The 5,990-nt window shown below is 49.3% G+C and overlaps 1 pseudogene; it reads left to right on the top strand.

The window, feature by feature from the left end:
• Positions 1 to 5,101: 5,101 nt before the first annotated feature.
• On the top strand, positions 5,102 to 5,985 carry LOC116547694 (annotated as a pseudogene).
• The last annotated feature ends 5 nt before the right edge of the window (positions 5,986 to 5,990 follow it).

The following is a 5,990-nucleotide window of genomic DNA, read 5'->3' as shown; positions in this document are numbered from 1 at the left end:
TGGCTCAATCTAGACCAAGCAGAATCCTTTCCTGGAATTTTTCTGTTCATTCTTCAAGAAAAAGGCTCCTTTCCTGAGGCCTCCGAGAGGCCATGTAGCCCATACACAGGCAGAGTACTGGGGGAAATCAGGATAAACAGATTCCTGCGACATCACAGTCAGATTTCAGGCAGTCCTGGACCCACTTGCACCTCTACTTTTCCTTGTTTCTCCTCCAGGTGGGCTTCTGCCATCTGCAGCCAAAAGGATCTTGACTGGCAGCACAGACTTTTAAGAAAAGCAGATCATGAAGCTGGGCGTGGTGGCTCACGCTTGTAGTCCCAGCACTTTGGGAGGCTGAGGCAGGTGGATCATGAGGTCAGGAGATCGAGATCATCCTGGCTAACATGGTGAAACCCTGTCTCTACTAAATACAAAAAATTAGCTGGGCATGGTGGCGTGTGCCTGTAGTCCCAGCTACTTGGGAGGCTGAGGCAGGGGAATAACCTGAACCCAGGCAATGGAGGCTGCAATGAGCCAAGATTGCGCCACTGTACTCCAGACTGGTGGGAGAGTAAGACTCTGTCTCAAAAAAAAAAAAAGAAAAAGAAAAAAGAAAAGCAGATCATGATCATTCATCAGGCAAAGAATCAACAGTTATACTGCTGCTTATACCTAATGTTTTTCCTTCTTTCTTCAACTTACCTGTCTTCACTTCTTTTGCTGGGCGCTGTGGCTCTCGCCTGTAATCCCAGCATTTTGCCTGGCTGGGTGCTGTGGTTCACGCCTGTAATCCCAGCACTTGGAAAGGCCAAGGTGGGCAGATCACGAGGTCAAGAGATGGAGACCATCAACATGGTGAAAACTCATCTTTACTGAAAATACAAAAATTATCTGGGCATGGTGGCCTGTGCCTGTAGTCCCAGCTACTCGGGAGGCTGAGGCAGGAGAATCACTTGAACCTGGGAGGTAGAGGTTGCAGTGAGGCGAGATCGCACCACTGCACTCCAGCCCAGTGACAGAGCGAGACCATCTCAGAAAAAAAAAGTACTTTCCTCTCTTGAACCACTCCTTTAAGACCTGTTCAAATGTCTCCTACTCAGTGACGTCAAACTTTCCTGCCACTCCCAGACAGGTGCATAATTACATCCATAGACAAACGTTTATGAGCTCTTGCTGCTATAATGCTTATGGCTGCCGCTGTGCTGGCACAAGGCCAGAGATGGAGCAGTGCACAGCCAGGACCTCCAGGCGTTTGAGTGTTGTAGTGGGGCAAGCTGGCTCCTAAACAGAAAATTACCCTTTGCGTGGTGGCTCACGCCTGTAATCCCAGCACTTTGGGAGGCCGAGGTGGGTGGATCACGAGGTCAAGAGATCGAGACCATCCTGGTCAACATGGTGAAACCCCGTCTCTACTAAAAATACAAAAAATCAGCTGGCCATGGTGGCGCGTGCCTGTAATCCCAGCTACTCAGGAGGCTGAGGCAGGAGAATTGCCTGAACCCAGGAGGCGGAGGTTGTGGTGAGCCGAGATCGCGCCATTGCACTCCAGCCTGGGTAACAAGAGCGAAACTCCATCTCAAAAAAAAAAAAAAAGAAAATTACCCTTTAAGGTGGTAAGTGCACTGACAGAGATGTTAGAGACCCCTAGGAGGGGGAAGTGTAAGGTAGCAACATGTTCGTCTAAAATCTATTAGCTCCTTTTCTTTTCTTTCTTTCTTTTTTTTTTTTTGACAGAGTCTCACTCTGTCATCCAGGCTGGAGTGCAGTGGCACGATCTTGGCTCACTGCAACCTCTGCCTCCCAGATTCAAGTGATTCCTGTGTCTCAGAATCCTGAGGTAGCTGGGATTACAGGTGCTGGCCACCATGCCTGGCTAACTTTTGTATTTTTAGTAGAGACGAGGTTTCACCATGTTGGCCGGGCTGGTCTCGAATTCCTGACCTCAGGTGATCCGCTCTCCTCGGCCTCCCAAAGTGCTGGGATTGTACAGACTTGAGCCACCGTGTTCGGCCTTTTACCCTTTTCTGTAGTGCAGGTACATAATTGTTTCTTCCTTTCTATTTCCTCAGCATCCTTGTATTTCTTTAGCATTTATTGTATTCTATTTTATCTTTTTGTTGTTGTTGTTTTTCTGAGATGGAGTCTTTCTCTGTTGCCCAGGCTGGAGTGCAATGGCATGATCTCAGCTCACTGCAACCTCTGCCTCCCAGTTTCAAGCAAATCTCCTGCCTCAGCCTCCTGAGTAGCTTGAATTACAGGCACCCTCCACTGTACCTAGCTGATTTTATATTTTTAGTACAGACAGGACTTTACCATATTGAGCAGGCTGGTCTCAAACTCCTGACTTCAGGTGATCCACCCACCTCGGTCTCCCAAAGTGCTGGGATTCCAGGCATGTGCCACCGCATCGGCCTCTATTTTATCTTAGTGGTTTTCTTTAGGAACAGCTTCTTGGGTATGTGTATTAGTCAGTTGTTGCATTACTAGAAAGGAATAGCTGTGACTAAGTAATATTAAAGAAAAGAGGTTTAATTGGTTCATAGGTCTGCAGGCTTTGCAGGAAGCATGGTGCTGGCATCAGCTTCTGGCAAGGCGTCAGGAAGCTTCCAATCATGGTGCAGGGTGATGGGGAGCCAGCATGTCACATGGCCAAAGTGAGAGTGAAAAAGAGGGTGGGGCAGATTCCAGCCTCTTCAACAACCACATCTCATGTGAACTCACTGAAAGAGAACTCACTTAACATCAAGGGGATGGTGTTATGTCATTCATGAGGGATCTGCCCGGTGATCCAGTCAGCTCCCCCACAGACCCCACCTCCAACACTGGAAATCGCATTTCAACATGAGATTTGGAGGCAACAAATATCCAAACCATATCAGTATGCAAGATGTAGAGCCATATGGGGCCCCACAGTTAGAAGCACCCTGTCCTGGATATAATGCTCTGTTGTCACTGTCTTGAAATTCTCTTTTAAAAAAAATTTAACAAGTGGCCCACATTTTCATTTTATATTGACCTTGGCTTTCAGATTTATTTATCCCAAAATTATAAAGGCAGAGACCCAGGGCTAAGATCCTGTCATGGACACCTTTAAATTCCCCACAGCACCTTGCGAATGCCCACAGTAATTTTTTTTCTTTTTTTAGGACAGAGTTTCGCTCTTGTTGCCCAGGCTAGAGTGCAATGGTGCAATCACGGCTCACCACAGACTCTGCCCCCTAGGTCAAGTGATTCTCCTGCCTCAGCCTCCTGAGTAGCTGGGATTACAGGCATGCACCACCACACATGGCTACTTTGTATTTGCAGTAGAGATGGGGTTTCTCCATGTTGGTCAGGCTGGTCTCAAACTCCTGACCTCGTGATCCACCTGCCTTGGCCTCCCAAAGTGCTGGGATTACAGGCCTAAGTCACTGCATCCTGCCAAAAGATACATTCTTAACAGCTTACAAAACTTTGGGAAGTAATGTAAACATTTTGGAGAAAATTCCTTTAAGATTTTGGGGGCATAACATGAAGAAAAGTATGAATTACCTCCAAATATAAATTTGGAAATGTAGAGAATTTGATTGAAAAAAGCTATTCTGCTGGACATGGCGACTCACACCTATGATCCCACCACCACTTTGTGAGGCATAGGTGGGAGGATTGCACGAGCCCAGGAATTGGAGACCAGCCTGGGCAACACAGTGAGACCCCACCCCTATTAAATTTTTTTCTTTTAAATTAGCTGGACCTGGTGGCACATTCCTGTAGTCGTAGCTACTTGGGAGGTTGAAGTGAGAGGATCCCTTGAAACCAGGAATTTAAGCCTGCAGAGAGCTATGATCGTGCCACTGCATTCCAACCTGGTTGACAGAGACCCTGTCTCAAAAAATAAAATAAGGCATTCTAATAAACTTAACCAGGACAATCTGAAATCTTTTATGTTCTTTACAATAAGTCATGGTAAATCAAGACCAGCCGGACCAACATGGAGAAACCCCATCTCTAGTAAAAACACAAAGTTAGTCAGGTATGGTGGCACATACCTGTAATCCCAGCTACTCAGGAGGCTGAGGCAAGAGAATCACTTAAACTCGGGAGGTGGAGGTTTCAGTGAGCTGAGATCGCACCATTGCACTCCAGCCTGGGCATCAAGAGCGAAACTCCATTTCAAAAAAAAAAACAGAGTGTATCTTTTTTTTTTTTTGAGACGGAGTTTCGCTCTTGTTACCCAGGCTGGAGTGCAATGGCGCAATCTCGGCTCACCGCAACCTCCGCCTCCTGGGTTCAGGCAATTCTCCTGCCTCAGCCTCCTCAGTAGCTGGGATTACAGGCACGCGCCACCATGCCCAGCTAATTTTTTGTATTTTTAGTAGAGACGTGGTTTCACCATGTTGATGAGGATGGTCTCGATCTCTTGACCTCGTGATCCACACGCCTCAGCCTCCCAAAGTGCTGGGATTACAGGCATGAGCCGCCGAGCCTGGCCAAAAGAGTGTATCTTTTATGGCGAGTGGAATAAACTAAAAGTTCAGAAAAGTTGGTTGGGCACGGTGGCTCAGGCCCGTAATCCTAGGACTCTGGGAGGCCGAGGTGGGTGGATCACCTGAGGTCAGGAGTTCAAGAGCAGCCTGGCCATCATGGTGAAACCGCGTCTTTATCAAAAAAGAAAAAAAATTCAGAAAAGTCAAATAGTAAATATTTAATAAAATAGTAGCTACATCTTAACATTTAAAGTAAAAGATTTTTGGCTGGGTGCAGTGGGTCATGCCTGTAATCCCAGCAATTTGGGAGGCTGTGGTGGGTGGATTACTCAAAGTCGGAATTTCAAGACCAGCTTGGCTAATATGGTTAAACCTCTTCTCTACTAAAAATACAAAAAATCAGCCTGGCGTCATGGCATGCTCCTGTAGTCCCAGCTACTCAGGAGGCTGAGGCAGTAGAATTGCTTTAACCTGGGAGGCAGAGGTTGCCATGAGCCAAGATCACACCACTGCAGTACAGCCTGGGTGACAGAGCAAGACTCTGTCTCAAAAATTAAAAAATAATGATAATAGGGCTGGGTCGGCCGGGTGCGGAGCGGGTTCTGGGACCCAAAGCCCAGTCCAGAGCAGGACCGGAGAGCCGGCGCGGGGCCATGGCGCGGCACGGGCCGGGCTGGCGGCTGCTGCTGCTGCTGCTCGTGCTGCCGGCGGGCGCCGCGCGGGGCGGCCTCTGCTTCCGCCCGGGCCAGACCTGCCACCGGCTCCTGCGCGGCGACCTGCTGGTTTCGCGGGGGTGCAGCATATGCCCCCGGCCTCATAAGTACCTGTCTCCAGCAGATCTGCCCAAGAGCTGGGACTGGCGCAGTGTGGGTGGTGTCAACTATGCCAGCACCACCAGGAACCAGCACATCCCCAGGACTGCGGCTCCTGCTGGGCCCACGCCAGCACCAGCGCCATGGCGGATCAGATCAACATCAAGAGGAAGGGCGCGTGGCCCTCCACCCTCCTGTCTGTGCAGCACGTCATCGACTGCGGTGACGCTGGCTCCGGTGAAGAGGGCAACGACCTGCCTGTGTGGGAGTACCCCACCGACACGGCATCCCCGAAGAGACCTGCAACAACTACCAGGCCAAGGACCAGGAGTGTGACAACTTTAACCAATGTGGGACATGCAATGAATTCAGAGTGCCATGCCATCCGGAGCTACACCCTCTGAAGAGTGGGAGACTATGGCTCTGTCTCTGGGAGGGAGAAGGTGATGACAGAAATCTATGCAAATGGTCCCATCAGCTGTGGAATAATGGCAAGAGAAAGGTTGGCTAACTACACCGGAGGGGTCTATGCCCAATACCAGAGCACCACCTTCATAAACCATGTCGTTTCCGTGGCTGGGTGGGGTGTCAGCGATGGGACTGAGTACTGGATTGTCCGGAACTCGTGGGGTGAACCCTGGGGCAAGAGAGGCTGGTTGAGGATCGTCACCAGCACCTATAAAGATGGAAAGGGCACCAGTTACAACCTTGGCATTGAGAAGTACTGTAC

This window comes from Sapajus apella, unplaced genomic scaffold (assembly GCF_009761245.1).
Source record: "Sapajus apella isolate SASKATOON/1434 unplaced genomic scaffold, GSC_monkey_1.0 scaffold4190, whole genome shotgun sequence".
Lineage (NCBI taxonomy): Eukaryota > Metazoa > Chordata > Mammalia > Primates > Cebidae > Sapajus > Sapajus apella.
This window is presented reverse-complemented; position numbering and strand designations above follow the sequence as displayed.